The sequence below is a fragment of the Bidens hawaiensis genome, unplaced genomic scaffold (assembly GCF_021521415.1).
Source record: "Bidens hawaiensis isolate Kalapana, Puna unplaced genomic scaffold, B.hawaiensis_p1.1 tig00006520_1, whole genome shotgun sequence".
Taxonomy (NCBI): Eukaryota; Viridiplantae; Streptophyta; class Magnoliopsida; order Asterales; family Asteraceae; genus Bidens; species Bidens hawaiensis.
The window spans coordinates 675,053-694,854 of NW_027491437.1; positions in this window are offsets into that span (position 1 = coordinate 675,053).

Sequence of the window (19,802 nt, forward strand, 5' to 3'; positions counted from 1 at the left end):
CCGAATTCGTCAGCCTGTTGAACTGAACGCAAGCGTTCATCCAATTCAGCTTGGAATTCTCTTTGACGTGCTTCGGCCCACGCCTTCACTTGATCTAGTGTTTGGCGAGGGGCCCTCGGTCGTTTTTCCAACTGGGCATCAGTGAACCCCAGTGGAATATTTACTGCACTTGCCCCGGCTTGGGTAGTCGGGGTAGTGTTCGTAAGATTTGTATAACCGCCGGTGTTCCCCCCAGTTGCTGGGGTTGTGGTTACCGGGGTTTCTTGGTCGGTTACTGGCCTTGGGACCGGAGTAACGTTAACCATTTCTTCAGAAATTTTGAAAAAACTAAAATAGTTCTAGCTTTTATGCACGGATGGCGCCAATGAAGAAACACTAAGTGAACCCACAAGCAGATTATAGATAATCTGGGGGTTAAGTAATGTTTCCCACGAATGAGGTCCAGCAGAGAAGGTTGTTCTTCAGGGGACCTGCAAAACAGACACCGTAAGCTCGTCACTGAGAAGGGGGGGGTTCCTCCTTGTGACCACCCTCCGGCGTGAGAATCAGACTAGATTGCTCTGAATATAAGTGTATATTAAGAGATTGCTAGATAAGATTGAGATAACAGATGATGTCCTTACCATTCCAAGGTGTTGGAGTATTTATAGCCGAAGGTAGGTTTCCAAGCAGGTACAGCCGGCTGAATAGTATTCCTGTTCTACCAACAGTGGACGTACGCACAGGCCATGCTGGTTGGTGGATAGGTTACGGCCAACAGTAATAAGGTCGGCTGTATACTGTTCCTTTACTGCCGGCTACGCACTGTTCCACCAACTGTAGGCTGCGCACGTCCCCTCGTAAGGGTTGGTGAGTAGGCAGCGGCTAATAGTGACAAACAGTACTAGAGGGTGCTCCTCCTCGTATTGTTGTCGGTGAGCTGTCACCCTGTGATTAGTTCATGGGATGCTCTGGTCAAATTGTCTGTTCCGCCCATACCTTAGTAGGTATAGTACGAAAGACCTTCAAGAAGCATACGGACTGGCTCATTTAGGCGGGAGTATTCCCGTCTTGCTCATTCCTTCATGTGACTACTGAAGTAACGAATGCCTTGTGCGTGTAGCCTTGCTGTTAGTGCGGGTAGCCTTCCCTGATGGTTTGTATCCGCAACTGCGGGAACAGGCGGGGTACTTCACCATTGGGAGGCTTTCCCTGCGGGTACAGCTGGCGTACTGCGCGTAAGGTTCTTTGAGCATGGTGGGTCCTGCTGGAGCAGTTGGTCATTGCGCGGACGTCCCTGTTCAAGGTGAGTCTTGCGGGTCCAACTGGGCTCTGCTGGGACCTACCTCTTCAGTGGGTGATTTAGTTGCATGATAACTAGATTGGTTAAACATCAATTTTTAACAAAAGTAACGTAATTCTTGTTCCTTACTCCAAGGAATCGAGGGAATATGTTTTGGCATGATGCTAAGGCGTATTCCAAGTGTTCTATCAAGATTAAACACAAAAATGAGTTACCAAATTAAGCAAAACCGATCCCTTGACTTGCTAGAATACTATATTAAACACTAAAATACATGAAATTTAGTTAGTAACTAGGTTAAAACCATAAATTAATAATTTTTAATTTTAAACTAACATAAAACATCAAAAAACATGAAACCTAAGTTTTAAATGGGTCGGGTTTTTGATTTCGAAACATAGCAAATGTTACAGGTACTTTTGAAAAGAAAAATTGACTTATTGGTTTTTTCTACAACAAAATCCAAACAATTTTTAAAAACTAACGTAGAAAACAATCATAAATCCCAAACAATTTTGATAATAAAAAAACATTTTTGATAAAAAAACACTTTTAGACTTAAATAAGAAATCCTAAACATCCTGTGATTTGTTTAGAGGTTTTTCTTTTCTTTTTCTTTTTAAACAGAAGGGTTGTATATTATGTGTTTTTGTCCTAGTTTATTTGCTATTAAGTGACAAATGTTTCATTTTATGGTAACGCTTGTTTTGGGAGACATGGCACGTGTCTCATCAACACTTCGCAAATATTTGGAGTGTTAACATTTTATTTTAAGTGAAAGATTTGGTGCTTGTTAGCTCTCTGCGTATATAATGTATATATGTGTGAGACATCTGGGGGTAAAAGTAAAATTTCACTGATTTTGATGTTATTTTACCAATTTTGTGAAAATAACATTAAAAGTGGCGAAAAGATAATCATGCATCATGTAATGATGTTGATAGCTGAATGAGAAGGATACATGCACCAATCGGCCGATGTCCCAATAGTTGAGTGTTATGTGTCTTATGTCCAATGTTTAATACAAAGCTACTATCAAGTCAGGGGTCTCACGAAAGTAGTCTCTCTACTCCAACGGGGTAGATATAAAACTGTCTACATCTTATCTTTCTTAGATCCTACCATGACTTTGCTATTGATGGGATTTAGTGAATACGATAATGATGATTTTTGGTGGAATATTTTGTCTATATTAAATAATTCATAATTATATGATCAACTAATTTGAATATGAAATTATAAACAGAATTTACAATAATAAATATTAAGTAATTTATTTATTATCAATTCAAATAGTTATCAACTATCTTGATAATTAGTAAATGTACAAAACCCATTATTTATACTAGATAAAATATATTCATTATTAATTATTTCATAATAATTAACATCATTATTATTTCGTGTTATGAATATGTAATTCATTAAACATACTTATTGTTTGTTGCACATGATGTAACTAGTTAGATCGTATCTTACCAATAATCTTGTTTAATGTCGACTCTGACATATGAACCCAACGATGGGTAGATTGTCTACCGTAAACATTTTAAGAGTGTTCTTAGAGTTTGAAAACATTCATCATGTCTTTTTGCACAACCCACCAATCGTCATAGCCATGTCTTTCTAACTCTGACTTATTTGGGGTCGGTATGTCAATCGCACTATCAGGTCATATATCTACTGTATAAGGAGTATATGAAAAACGGGATCAACAACGAACATAGGTCTCATGCCAATGTTATGGTCTAATTGTGCATCTTTTTGTAATTTAGTGTTTTAAACACGTTGGTTGATACAATCATACAAAGGGCCAAAGGGGGTTGAAAGATTTACGTATGGACATATGTAGGTTATATGTAAGCATTTTGTCTTGGGAATGAATGACCTAAAAGCAAGGACATGTCAATCTTTTGTAACTAGATTAAATTATGAATTTAAAACATGGTCAAGCTAAGACAAAATGTGACAAACTTTACTACAGATATGCATCCCAATTGGCATTTTCTTAAAATTATGTAATTTTGTTCAAACTCACTTGCAAAAGTAGTAGTTTATATGATCATGCTTATGAATCTTGTTGTAAGAGTCTGTGACGCTCGCCAAGACAAAATATGTCTTGGTAGGAAACGTATCCACCTCTTATAAAGAATGTTTCGTTTTCCTTCCCAACTGATATGGGATATTAAACCTGCTCATTGTGCATGCTTAAGATTCAATGCAACACACAATGACATCACAGATATCGGATGAGTTTATAGGATGACACATATTAAACGAGACGGCATATTTTAAAATATCTTTGAAATAGTTTTAGAAGTGTTAAACAAATAGATATTACATTTTGTTTTTGTCATAACTGGTAGAAGAATTTTATTGTTCCAAATAACATATGCATACGTTAAAAATCATTTTTTCAAGAATAGAAAATGATAATAAAAAAAAGGTGTAGATCATGATAGTATAAAAACATGGATGTTTGCTCATGGTCCTTAATTAATTTGTTCATGCCGTACTATATCTTTTTTGTACTTCAACTAACTCCAATCATAGAAGTTTTCGTCAAAATATGCATGACGAATTTGCTCTCTGCTCACCTCAAAACAAAGTAGAAATTAGCCTATTTCTAGTAAATATATTTGACAAGAATAAATGTTGCAGGGGAAAAAGAACGACCCCATACAACACAATCCCCAACTCAATCCAAACAGGCATTAATGTTGCACATCCTAAAGTTCCACTTAACGTATACTAACTTTAAAAAGAAAATATGGTTGAAAGTTGTTAATCAATCGTTAGCCTTTATGCTTACACATTTTAATGGACTACACAATCGGTGTTATACATCACCATAACCTCTAGGTGTTGATCAGTTCTTCACGTATGTAATAGAAAACATAAATGTTATGATAAACCTATAACTAAAACATACCTATTACAACATAGAGAGTAGCCATGGCTGATGAGAATCCTCGAGACGACATGATAGTCAGCTTAGTCGAGTTCCCTTTTAGGATGTATATTAGTGATGGGGATTATGGTTCTTGAGAAACCGGATATGGAGATATAGGGGTCACGAATTTCTTAATGTGAGAGTTAGGTTTTTCTTATGATGTTAATTAATCTCTTCCATGTATACACCCAAGGGGAAACCCTTGATTAGCAAATAATGGTAATATGGTCCATCAACAATTACCTAGCTACTATAATAATAAGGTATAATTTAATTATTTTGATCTATTATTATATAAACGATAATAATGGCCATACATAAATATATATATCCATATATTTATTCTTACATTCTCCCTCTTGACCGAATAATCATTTATTATGAGCATTAGATTAGTCTGCAGATTTTAACACTCATTTTAGCTTTAAACTCAAACTGAAGCAGAGAAATACAGTCATTGAATTGAACATCAGCTCAAAACCCCCATTAATCATACTGCAGTCCTTGTTTAAAACCTAAGTAGTTATGATCAAAATTTTATAAGTAAGCCCTTCAAATATTTGATTTGTATATTAATTTGTCTATATGTCGTTACGCATGCAGAACATATTAAGGGACATACAAAATCAAAACTGGTGAGGAAAATTAATAATTAGTCAATTAGAATTAGTCATTCATATAACGATATACTATTATACATGGTCATAAATAATCCCGTCTTTATTATAAGCGCTTTCATAAGACTTATGGGTAATAGACCTTTTGTTATAGGATCCTTAAGCATATCATGAATGTATTCGATATGAGAATTTAGCTTCCTCAATTCGTTCATAAACGAATAATTTATTTCATATCGAAATTTAATACAGCACCTCTCGAACTGTTACTGTTTGAGAAAACGTGGTAGCTGACTTTATCACAATAAGTCTTCAATATGTAATTTATATGGAGTTAATAAACTTATGAGTCTAATGATAATTTTTCAACAACATTTATTGACAATTGCGTTAAGATTTAATCAACATATTATGTCATTAAAATTTAGATTGTTGTTATCAGTTTATTATGACTCCTCCATGAGATAAATTATCTTCTGACATTAGAATATATCCCGAAAATTATATTATGTTATCTTCTAACATAACAAAATTTAAAGTAATCAATCGTTTTGAATTCTCATTTATTCTTTTAAATTATAGTCCCTCGTTTCCTTTAAATATAATTTCAATACTCTTTTAGATGCTTTGCATTAATCTAGACATATCTAGTGTGTTGCAATTCGAGTAATATCTGAACGAGTATAGACTTGTACCTATATAAAGGCTTTTAATTAATAAAGCACAAGGAAATAATCTCAGTGACCCTATTATCCTCTAAAGGAGAGCAATATTGTTTGTTACATGTATAAGGACCCATTTAGAGTAAAATTTATGGAACAAGACTAACGTCCCTTTGGGTTTATCTCATAATGTTTTGATATCTATTACGTAAGAGATATCTCTTGAGATCTATCATATCAAAGTATGTATAAGCAATACTTGGACTTCTGTAACATATGCTTGTCAAAAGAATGTTATCTATATAAGGACAAGTTTGTTTTTAGTTGCTCCCACTCATCTTAAGGTAGGTATATTGATCCACTTAGTTGTTGATGAAAACTATTGTATAAAGGTTTCATCACATTTTGATGTTTGCATTAACCCATACATGGATTATATTGACTTACAGACTAAATGTTCTTTGATATTCAGTTTAAAACTTCAAGTTGCTTTATGAACATGTAAATATGCAAGTCAGTTGCCAGGAAAAGTTTTTAAAATGTTCATGTAATGTAGCTCTTAAATATTATAAGCTACTTAAACAATGATGATCCTTAAAGAAATATTTTGTAATAAGGGTAAGAAAATTATTTGATGATTTATTCCCTCTTGAATATAACCTTTAATAATCAATCGTGCTTCTTAGTGTCTTAACATTTGTATTAGGATTTAGTTTAGTTATGAACACTCTTAGGTGATTCAACCAAATCCCAAACGTTATTATGACTTGTAGAATTTAATTTAGATTGCTAATAATAGCTTTATTCCATTAAAAAAATTGATTGATATTACTGGTTTAATTAGAAGAGGTAGGATCAGTAAACTTTCCAACATCCATTTCAACTTTAGTTAAGGAGGTTATATAATCATCAAAATTAGTAGGTTTTTAAAAACTTAGATGACCTCCTGAGTTAATTATTGGGTTTATTAGAAGTTTCAGTTTTATGGATTAGCTCTTGTTATTGTTGCTATCATTCTCAGGATTCTAAGTGTGTAAGAGTTGGTGCAGTATGGTGTACAAGAGGTGTAATAGGAATTAAATTCCGAGTAAAATTTAGTGACTCTCTTCCCCCCCGCCTCTTGTACCTCTAACAAGTCATTATAAGGACTTTTACTGCTCCCACTAACCTTAGAAACCTTTAGAAAATTGGCATGCTTAAGGTCAATATTTAAAGACCAACAGATTCTAATAGAGAAACAAGTTAATAATGTTAGTTGTTGTAATTTCTCTTGGTGAGGATTAGTTTAGAAAGAAATCTATATGCCCACATTTAAGCAATAATGAAACTTTTGTAAGAGTAGTATTAACTTCTAAGGAGATAAATTTTGATGGAACAGTGTTATGATGGAGCAGTGTCTTATACAAGAGGTGTAAATTGAGATGATATCAGGTTTTTACCCCCACCTCTTGCAAATCTTGCAAGTTATGATTAAGACACTTAACGCTCCCATTGATATTCAAATCTCTTGGGAAAGCTACATGAGAAGTTTCAATGATGTACGTGACGTAGGAACCTTTCATTTATATGTTAGACTTAATTTGATTTCCTTAACGTCCATATGTCATAAGAAACTTAGGGACATATTTAGAAGAAATCATATTAAATTAAGTATATATGAATGGATCTCTATAAGACCGTGGACCATAGAAGATAGATACAAGAAAATAGTCGTTAAATGATAAATTATGTCTGAATATTTCATTTAGAATAAGTTCCACGAATGTCAGTGAAATATAACTTTGGGTGGACCCATACTTATTCCTTAAGCCTAGTGATGTTTATGGCAACCAACACATGATTTTACAATCACTTAAAATGAGATTATATGAAAAACCATCCTCATCAACCATGTCATGATTTCTCATGAAGTTTTGGTTTTAATGGATGACATTTATAGGTCTCATTTGTCTTTTGTTAAAAAATTGATAACAAGAGTTGTGAAAGTATATAATATCATCTAGTTCTATCTTATAAATGTTTCTATCCGGATATTGATAACAAATAAGATGAGAATTTAATGTAAAAGTGACTTTATGTTGACTATGCAAACCTCACAACTGTCATAACGCAGCTTAAGTAGTGATACTAAATTCTAATTAACTACCAGAATTTATAAGATATCCTTAAGCATAACTAGAACAATTTATTATGGTTTATGATAACATGAACATTTAATTTTGTCACCAACACTCATGTTAGTTATTCGTTGATTTTTGGTAAGGAAACATATACAGAACTAGAATCAACCTATCATGTGTTAATTGTAATATAGAATTAGCAGACTTAACTATCATGAATATGTGACTACTTATTTAAGTCATTTGTTCTTTTAAATTATGGATAGTCTCATTGTTTATGCCTAGTATAATGACATATATTTGCAATGAGGCTTTTCCTTAGAGAACTTAAAGTTGAAAGTAATATTTGTATTTTGTCCATGAACCTTAGAATTATCCTCTTTTAGGTTTATTTTAATGGTAATGAGTTTAATAACATCTTAATTTCTAGTACCAGACATTTCTTTTCTTGTACATATATTGCTGATCAACACACTCATTTTCCTTTGGTACTTTTGAGTGTTATAGTTGATTCTTAAGGCATAAAATTGTACTTTTTTAAAATATAATATTTAAGGTACTGGAAAATTGTACTTATTTTCATGTGTGAGCCCTTAATTTTATAGGTCATGACATGATACTGTACATTATGATGTATTCAATAATGCCATTTGACCTTATAGTTTGAATTTTAAGAAGGAATGCATGCATCTTAGGAGTTATTTTTAATTATTTTCTAGATATTAGATTAGTTTTAGGGAAAACTAAATATAAAATAAGTCTATTTGATAGCATAAGTTTATTAATTATCATAATAGACATTATGTTTGGCTCATCCCATTTATGCTCTAGGTTTCTTCTTTATTACTATTATTAGAAGGAGCAGCATGATGGTCATGTCTTGAGGGATAATAAAAAAAATGAGAAGAGCTAAAAATTAATGAAACTCTTTATGAGGCAAAACTAATATTGTGTTTTAAGATTATAGTGGATGCTTTGGATGAGAGTAATTTCTAGGAAGAAAACTATAGTGAATAATGTAAAGAATATTAAAGTAAGACAGATTAAAATTTATGATCATTAGATTAATGAAGAATTATTAATGTGAGGATCATTATATTTTATTGAAGATGTGATATGTCTATTATTAACATCAAACTTATAGACAACTTAAATTAAAAGTTCTACTTAAATAAAAAATAAATCACCTTTGGGCAGAATTAAAATTTATTTAAGTATATGTACAAAACAATTGTAACACATCATCTTTAGGTAGAAGTGAAACAATCATTTTAATTATGCACGAGTTAGTTTTGCTTGATTTAAATATAACTCATCACCTTTAGGCAGAAGCGATACATTCAAATCATGTTAGGCTAAACTAACACGGCTTATATTAAGACTTGAATGATATGTTAGATGTAATATATCACCTTTGGGCAGAAGTTTACATCAACAATTTATTCAAGTTTAAGCCTTTCTATGTTTTGTAAAATTAATCAATATATATTTATATTTTAAGTGTCTTACAAAACATTAATTAATTAATAGCTTGTATTAAGATTTGAATGATATGTTAGATGTAATGCATCACCTTTGAGCAGAAGTTTACATCAACAATTTATTCAAGTTTAAGCCTTTTTATGTTTTGTAAAAATTAATCAATATACATTTATATTTTAAGTGTTTTACAAAACATTTAATTAGTTAATAGCAAACCAACCGTTACCACGGAAATTATGAGATCTCGGAAATTATGAGTTCTCGGTTAACACTTGAGTTTTCAATTTTAATGAGATCTCGGTTTTAACCAAGATTTCGGTAAGCACTAAAATCCAAATTATTTAGGGTAAACATATTTTGGTTCAAACTCTTTAGAGATTAATTTTATCTCCAAGATTTGTTTTAATTTTGAAATTTATATGTTCCATAATTATTCAAAGTTTAAAATCTTTGAAGATTTGTTTATTCAATTATTTTAGGAAAAACACAATCATAATCTGAATTTTAACCAAAATATGTAATATTTTCGAAAACCCATGATGAACATGAAGAACACCACTGAAAAAAAAACATAAAGTTTTAACAGGTTTTTAATGTAAAATTGGTTATAAGATTGTTTTTAAACAGTTTATATATAACCAGATTTCAATAAGTTCAAAAAGTTAATGATAACAAAAAACAGAATTATGGTTTATTAGATTTTAGTTCATGTCTTCCGGTTTAGATCCAGATTTAGGGAAAACATAAAGAACTGATTAATCAACATCGCTCTGAAACCACATGTTGATCAGTTCTTCACGTATGTAATAGAAAACATGAATGTTATGATAAACCTATAACTAAAACATACCTATTACAACATAGAGAGTAGCCATGGCTGATGAGAATCCTCGAGACGACATGATAGTCAGCTTAGTCGAGTTCCCTTTTAGGATGTATATTAGTGATGGGGATTATGGTTCTTGAGAAACCGAATATGGAGATATAGGGGTCACGAATTTCTTAATGTGAGAGTTAGGTTTTTCTTATGATGTTAATTAATCTCTTCCATGTATTTATATACACCCAAGGGGAAACCCTTGATTAGCAAGTAATGGTAATATTGTCCATCAACAATTACCTAGCTAATATAATAATAAGGTATAATTTAATTATTTTGATCTATTATTATATAAACGATAATGATGGCCATACATAAATATATATATCCATATATTTATTCTTACACTAGGATGGTTCCAATTCAAGGACCCAAATACAACGAAGGTGTATGCTGATTTAAGAGAGAGAAAGAGAGAGAGAGAGAGAGAGAGATGCTATGATAAAATACTAAAATATCGTGTTTTCGTGACAGGTGGATTAGGCAAGTTCGTATTTATTGTTTTTATGAGGTACTTTTAGTTGTTGGTTATAAGCTTATTTGAATCTAAGACCCCCTCATAATCTATGTAACCCCATTAAAGCAAACAAATGTGAAAACATAACATCATTCTAGCATGTTTACATATAATGTCATATATATAGGGAGGGGATCAAGAAAAACTCATCCTTAGATAGAAAACTAAAAAACTTATAAAGAATTATTTTTAATTAAAAATAAAAAAATATTTTCAAATTTTCGTTTATTCCATTCTTCTTATATCTTGTCACTCTTCACCGGAAAAATAAAAAAAAAGACTTTGTAATTCACATACGTATTATTTTGCAATACAGTTGTATTACATATGTGTAATATTGTATGCTTTTATGTTCAATAGTGTTTAATTGCATATATTTAATATCTGTGTATTGTATATGTGCAGTAGTGTTGTATTATATGTAAAAAAATAATAATAAATGTCGATGCAGTGCACATGTAACATCCTAAATTTCAGTAATTTATATTTGAAATTTAATATTTTGAAAATAAAGATAAAGATATAAAGTGGCTTAGATAAATAAATGCGGGAGCAAATGTGTTCATATATTTTCACATTAGCCACAATAATGTTTTATAAAACTTGTATAATGAAATCATAATAAAAGTTACAAGTATAATGGTGAAAATCCTTGGTGTGAATAAATAAACTTAACTTGGTGGGATTATAACATGTTAATGAAGTGGAGGGACTTGGTTGCAATTTCTAGTTTTAATTAGTCAAAGAAAGGGTTGTTTGGTGAAAACTGAAAGAGGTGTGTCTGGGCTTGTGTACATCGACGAGGTGAAGGAGGAACTCGATTTCAAGCCCTAGAAGGTTGAACAAGCAAGGAATTGAATGTTACAAGATCATCTACTAGTTAGTTGGATGTGTGGTATGTGATTTTCTATCTTATAATCCCTAAACTTCTTGGTGTTCTTGAGTTATGTTGAAGTTATGGAAATGCTTAGCTTAAAAGTCTCATGAATGTAAAGTGATTATGACATGATATGATCTTTGATGAAGGATTGTTCACGGGTAGATGAATGCATTAAATTGTATGATGTAAGACTAACCCGTGAATACATACACGTGTGAATGGTGAGTTTCATAGGATCTTACACTCGTGAGAGGAACAAGATGATATTGGACCATGAAGTATGCAAGCGAAAGAATTGGAGTTATAAAGAAACCACGAATAAGGTAAGTAATTCTAACTTACAACTACTATTCTTTCGTGTTTTTGCGTTACAACAAAGGGTATGGTCTGTGCTAACAATAACACAATGTTGTAATGGCAATCCGATGATTAAATTCAAGAAAAGGGGGTGTAAATGGTTAACGGGTCGAGCGATCCGGTTGCTGAAAGTTCAGCATATTTTCAGAAGTTAGACAGTTTTCAAATATTCATAGTAAATTAACCGGATGCCCGTTTTAGGTGTATTTTATATCAAAAGAAAGCTCTACGAGTCTATTTTATTGAGATTTTTAGTTTGAACTGAAACACCCACCGCAAACGGGTGTAAATGCTAAACTGCTACAGCTGCGCAACTCTGCTTGAAATTGGAAATTCAGCTTTATTCCAGAATTTAGCCTGTTTTCAAATATTCATAGTAAATTAACCGGATGCCCGTTTTGGGTGTATTTTATATCGAAAGAAAGCTCTACGAGTCTATTTTATTGAGATTTTTAGATTGAACTGAAACACCAACTACAAATGGGTGTAAATGTTAAATTGCTACAGCTGCGCAAATCTGTCTTGAAACTGAAACTATATGGATTTTAAATAAAAATAAATTATGGGAAACCTACCAATAACACGTGTGGCGTGTTTGTTTTTATATAGCTGTACCCCTAAAGAAGTTATTCTCTATTATCAACCATTAATAGAACTCATGTTGGGATGAGTTCTAATTGCATGTTGACTTGAAGTATTAAAAGGACATGGTGTATAAACTTCACTCAATTAGTGGGATATATGTTTTTAGTAGCAGGAAAGGAAAATTGGGAGCAAACGATCAAACATGTTAGTTGTAGAAAGAAGATTTTGGGTTGCAGACCTGCACCCAACGTACCTTACGCTAATAACCACGTAGGCTATGCCACGGCGAAGGTTACACCGATGGTGGTCTTTGCTACGCCGACTTTATGTCGGTTTATGTAAATTAATCTTTTTATTATCCTTTTATACTCTTTCCATATACTTCTCGTAGTGGTGATATTATACAAGATTATTACTAACATGTAGTATGGATGTCTTAGGGAATGCTTACGTTGTTTGAAGACTGAGATCGGTTTATGGCTCGTGCGGAATGCTTGAGCGGTTAAAGTCAGTTGAGAATGTGATTGGATGGGCACACAAAGAATGTTGACGGTGTGGTGGAATTATTAAACGATAAGTTTATTATGTTCGTTCTAGTAAGGTTTGCTAGAGATGTTATACTTTGTTTAAGTAATATTAACATTTGTCGTAATGTTATAATACGTTAGATGAAATTCCTATCTTGGATTCACATGGCGAAAGACCAAGTGCTCGCGACGGACATCGGAACACACAAGACTTTTAAGTCTAGTCCGCATATGTTTGGAATGTGTTCTAAGTTGATGTTTTGATACATTGATAAAATAATAATTTTGGGAAGTTTTTGATTGTGTTTTATAATTAAATAAATTTCTATATATGTTTTTTTTTTAAAAAATGGGACCGTATTCTCCGAAATAAAATATGTTAAAAAGTCGTTTCAAATTTTGGGGTGTTTCACGTTTCCAACCACATAAGCTAATCCAAACACTTTTTAAAAAACTTCTTTTCAAAAAGCCAAAAGCCAATAAGCATTTTTAACAAAAAAAAACACTTTTAGAGTTAAATAAGCAAGACAAAATTACAGAAATTGTTTTTTATCTTTCACCCAAATTTCACTCATTGCCCCTGATCTTTAAAATTGATCTTTTTTGTCCTTTACGTTTTAAAATCCAACAGCGTTTGTCCTTTTCACCTAACTCAGTTAAAAATCTTCGTTAAGTCAGGTCATGTGCCTTACACACGAGGGCAAATTGGTTATTTTACCTATTAAATTAAAAAAATGTTTTAATATATAAAAAAACAATAAAAAAATCTAAAAGTATATATTTAATAATTTCTCTCTCTTTCTTCTTCTTCTTCTTCCTACTTCTTCTCCTCCTCCACCACCTCCACTACCAATCTCCGGCAGCCACCACCGTCACCGTCTTCTCCAAAAAGATCAAACCCCTCTCTCTCACGCAGACCCACACCACCACGATCATCACCATGAATCAACCACCACAAACAAGCACAACCGGAGCTGCAACTATCACAACCACCGCCGGACCTACCACCACCAACCCTGACATCGCCACCACCTGACCCGTCGCCGCCACCTGACCCGTTGCCACCGACCTGTCACCACCTGACCCGTGGTGGAGGTTTTCAGGTTTTCACCACCTGACCCGTGATGGTGGTGGTCATTTTTCACGGCGGTGGTGGTGATGAATCCGTTAACAAACTCATTTCACAAACTCAAAAAAATCAGATCCGTTAAACAACGAATCGAAATCACTTGTAATCACATCATACAATTAAACTAGCCAAGCCAACAAGGGTGGACTTTGCCGGAGCTGAACGGAAAATATACACTTGGGTGGAGTGTGAGCTGTAATTTCACGATGGACTTCGCTCACGGAGTGTGAGCTGTAATTTCACGGTGGACTTCACGGTTTAATTGTACCCTCAACGTCACGTGGAGTTTCGAGTTCCACGGTGGCCTTCGCCGGAGCTGAACGGAAAATATACACTCCGCGTGAGTGGCTGATGGTGGCCAACGGGTTGACGGGAATGGTGGTGATTCGCGATGATGACAAACTGATGTTGGTCGACGGGAGACACGATGATGGTGACGGAGAGGTGATGAAGCAGTTTTGTCGGAGAAGACGGCGGCGGTGGCCGCCGGAGAGCTTGGCCATGGAGGAAGAAGAAGAACGGGGAGAAGAGAGGGAGAGAGAGTATAATTATATATTAAATTTTTTATTGTTTTTGTTTATTTATTTTAATATGTAAAATGACCAATTTACCCTCATGTGTAAGGCACATGACCTGACTTAACGAGAAAATCTAACCAGGTTAGGCGAAAAGAACAAACGTTGTTGGATTTTGAAACGTAAGGGACAAAAAAATCAATTTTAAAGATTAGTGACAACAAGTGAAATTTTAACGAAAGATAAAAGACAATTTCTGTAATTATGTCAATAAGCAATCCCAAACACCCTCGTAAGACAGTCTTTGTCAGAAAGATATCAATATTGTAATTCTAGATATACAAAATAAATACACTCTAAATTAATTTAATCTCTTTTGTTTTTCAATTTTTCATTATTTTATTTGTTTTATTTTTCTTTAAAGAAAACATAATGTTTCTTTTATTATTTTAATGCAACTAACGTTACACCATACCTAAATTATATTATAAATGTTAACGTAGTATTTATATTTCATGTAATACATAAATATTCTCCAAAATTATTTAAAATGTCTTGAATTTTAAGTCCAATAGGACTGTATACTATGGTGAAGGGCATCGAATCCCTTCCACAGTGCTACGTCAGCGCCACGTAGGCACCGAGAGCTTCGAAGCCCTTCTCTATAACGTCCCGCTATGGTTAAAGCCTCTTTTGACGCCCCATTATATATATAAATGCATATGTATATGTGTATGTGTGTGAATAACAGAAGAGAGAGAGAGAAGGCGCCAAAGAGAGAGAGAAGGCGCTGGTCATCCCATCCGCGCCCCGCGGCGGTGTACGGCACCCACCGCGCCCCAAAAGCGCCCATGAGGGCGACCACAGTGACCAGCCTAATAGTAACATGAAAGAGGCGGGTATATAAGAGCATTCTCAGCCTATTCCCTATATTTTTGTGAGAGGGATTTGTAAATTATATGATATGGATATGAGTGGTTGTGAGTAGAGGGAAGAGAAAATGTTATAGGGGAAAGTTAAATTTGGGGATTCACTGTTCATACCGTATAATTTTTAATATTTTATAAAAGTGGTTGTGAGTGGAGGAAAGAGAAAAGATAATGATAAAGATATAAAGAGTATTATTTAATTAGACAGGAGAAAGAAAAAACAGTGTTTTAGTGTAATTATATGATAGATATGGATATAGGGTAGGGAATTGGTTGGGAATGCTCTAAGTGGTTCGTTTACAAATATATTGATAAAATATAATTCATGTAGGAATTTGGATGGTATCCCTTGTATTACTAAGCTGTAAAGAACTACAATACCAAACGTACAAGATATTTGATTTAATTAATTCGTGGTTTACTAAACGTAAACATTGATCTTATAATTTGGGAAAAGATCCAAAGTTCCCAATTTAGCCTTTTCAATAAGTTGTCACCCAAAGCCAACTATTATTAAAGTATTAACGGAATAAAAAATCATTTGAAATAACTGCAGAATAATGCCAAAAAGCATAAACTTTTATTTGGGTTGTTGAATGTTGTTTTCATAAGTGGAATATTATTTAATTATTATGTACGGTTGAGACAAATGTTTCGATATTGTGAACTTCTTTTAATTCTTGTATTTGGATATTATTTATTACTTTTTATTTTATATAATATAAGTCAATCCTACATGAGATTTTCGGGTATATCGATTTTTTGACCTAATGATCACAAGATTTTTTCCAACTCATCCAACTAAAGTCATAATAGACTAATATTATAATTTATATTACATGGTTGGTTCTTACTACTGTTATTAATAGAAAAGTTTCCATAACCAACTGGATAAATGAAGTTGATTGACAGACTTGATCGAGATTTGAGTAATATCTAAATTTAACAATATTTGTAGACACCAACAACTACTAGTGTTGTTTCCTCAAGCAACTTCAGGTATTTATCCAATGAGTTGGGTGAAATTCCGTAAGCTACTTGACGAAGTATGAAAGAGACTTTTTGTAAAGTGATAAATCCCCTTTTACCTCTAGCACCATACATTAATCTGAAATACGGTACACCACGTTGTTTGTTGTCCTTTTGAATAACCGTTTGCTCATATTCGGAAACCGGAAGCACCATCCAAAAAACTCTTTTGCCAATGAATTGGGCTCGCTTCACTATTAATGTCCACATGATCGAACTTTCAACATCATCTTTTAATATTCCCACTTTGACCGTATGCTATGGTGGGGGGCTTCGAAGCCCCTCTACCGTGCTACGTCATCGCCACGTCAATGTCACGGAGCTTCGAAGCCCGTCCCACTGTGGTATAAAGCCCCTTGGACGCCCTAATATATATATACACATATATATATGCATGTGTGTGAGAGATGGAGAAAAGAGGGGGTCCACCCCCACCCTCCTCCGCCCCGGCTATCCTCTAGGCGCCCAGCCCTCCGCGCCCCCCTCCTCGGCGCCCTCCGGCGGTGTTCCCCCCTCCTTCGGTGCCCTTTTTCCCCTTCTACGACGCCCATAGCAGATAGCCTTAAGAGTAACCGATTATTTCGAAATAACCACTACCATCTAATAAAAAAGAATGTGTATTTATTATTTAAGAAACGAGATGTTTAAATATTAAAATGGTTGGAATGATTGAAATGTTAAAAATATGTTACAACAATAGTGTTAAATTGAATTTATTAATAGAGAAAATAATTTACTTTTCTATTTAGTATTTAGAAATTAGAAAAATAGTTGTTCACTCTACCGTAAAATACAAAGCCCACAGAGATTGGGCCACGTAGCTGGCGTTTTAGACTTTTAGGCACCCAAATCAAAAGAATTTTACAAAACATATTGTAAAAACGTTACATGCACCGTACTATTAAAACCATAGCTTTTTCCATAAATAACAAACACTTTCATAATTTTTTATTAATAATCTAATTCAAATTAGATTAAATTACAATTAACTTAAATATATTAAACATATTCTAAATTGCTATACTATTAACACATGTGTTCCTTAATAAGTTTGGATTTTTCTTTTCAAAGTTTCATTATAATTATTTTTTATTTTGATTTCATTTCGGTTTTTGGTTTTTGTTCGGTTTTAGTTTTAATAATTTGTTTCGTCTCAGTTTCATTCCGGTTTGATTTTTTTATTTTTTATTTTTTAGTTTTGTTTTAGATGGGTTTAACATTTTACGTTTTTGTTTCGGTTTTTACAGTTTTTGTTTTTTGTCCAGTTTCAGATTTATCGGTTTTAGTTTTTCAGTTTCATTTTGGTTTTTGTTATAGTTTTAGTTTTATTTAGGTTTTTGGTTTCGGTTTTGTTTTAGTTTTTTCAATTTAGTTTCGTTTTGATTTGTATTTAGTTTGTTTGATGTTTGGTTTTAGTGTCTATTAAAAAATGAAAGAATATTTAGGGTTTACAAATTAAGTAAAAGGTTTATATGACTTTCAACTTTTAACTTTCAACTGAGTTGAAGCAATGATGCTTTATCTATATTTTTTTTTCCTTCACAACCAGTACTAACAAATTCGCATTTGGTAGAAATGATTTCAAAAGCTAAGAACGCTTTATGTGTTAGCCTTCATTTTTATTCTTAATCTTCAAGTGTGTTATTCCAATTTTCATTTATAAAAATGGGTCATTTTAGAAATGTTTCGATTTGCTTTGGCTCGGGTCAAAACGAGTCATTTTAAAAGGGTATCGGTTTAGTTCTGGTCAACGGTCTGTCAATATAAAAAGGTATCGATTTTGTTTTGGTTTCAATGGGTCTTTTTAAAATCATATCGATATGGTTCGGGTCATACCGGGTCAATTTTAGAAGATATCAATTTGGTTCAGGTTAAAATGGGTAATTCTCAAAACGTAACGATTTGATTATGGTCATAAGATGTCATTTTAAAAAGGTTTCGATTTAGTTCTTGTATCTTAAATGCGCTTTGGGCGTGCTTCAGCTTATTAGGGTGCAAGACTTTTCACATGAAATGCAAAAACATTTTTCATAGTCAGTTAGTCACTATGTTTGTTAGATTAGTGTATGAATGTTTATGTCATCAACTGTGTTCCCTGTCCAGGAAGAAAAGAAGCCCGGATCATTCTTGAATGCTTATCGGGAATCTTTCTTGTATTCTTATTTTCTGATTTACTTGCTTTCCAGTCTAATGTTAGTGAAGTTTGTTTGTTTTATGTTAATATTATTTTTTAAAGTTTATGAAGTTTATGTTTTAAAGTTTTAAATTTTCTTCGTAAACATTTTACTATGTAAAGTCATTCTTTGTAAGTTTATATATTTCAATACTTTGCTTGCGTATGAATATGAATTGCAATTAAAACTCATATTGCTGTCTCAAAAAATATATTAAGGGCGCGTTCGTTTCACGAACTTTTTTTAAAGGATTTGGAATTGGAATTGGAATGGAATGTTTGAGAATCCCTATTATGTGTTTGGTTGGTTAATATATATTGGAATTGGAATCTTCTTCATTCTCGGGGTTTTCTTTTTTCTTTTTTTTGAAGAACGAGGACAACGCAGGAAACGTTTTAGTTTTTTTACATTTTTCGTTTTTGATTTATATTTTGAGTTATGATTTTTTTTATTAAATTTTTTGAATTTTTTTCGTTTTTGACCCTAACCCATTCCGACCGAACCAAAACAACCCTTTTTTTAGTTGACCCGTTTCGACCCAACCCAACCCATTTGCCACCCCTAGTAATTAGGGTTAATAAAACAATCATTTATTTTCCATAACAATCCTTATAAAATAGATGGGATTTTAAAATCCCATAAAATGTGGAATTTGATGGGATTTAGTTACCATTGTAAATAAGTTCGGATACTCGCTTATTTGTTATCAGACTATATTTTTTCTTAGCCACTTAAAATATAACACATGACATTAAGGGGATGTTTAGGATTCCTTATTTTACCTCCTTATAATTTTTTATTAAGTTAATAAGTTACAATATTGTAATTTATGAAACTTTTCCTCTCATAATATAAGTAATCCCAAACATCTTATTATTTTTCAAAAGGTTAATAAGTTATAAGTTGGTGAAAATAAGTAATCCCAAACACCCCCTAATATCAAAACTTGCACCGTAAGATGAAGACAACACTCAACAACATGTACTTGAAGAAATATAAAAAATGAAGTTTTTAGTGACGGATCCAGGATTTTTCATCAGTGGGGGAAACATACGGGTTTGCTAAAATGGGTTCGTTTTAAACATGTTCCACGGGTCGGTCAAAAATGGTCAAGTGGGTTTGTTAAAATCGGTCAGTTTCCACTACCCATCCATTATCCCAAAC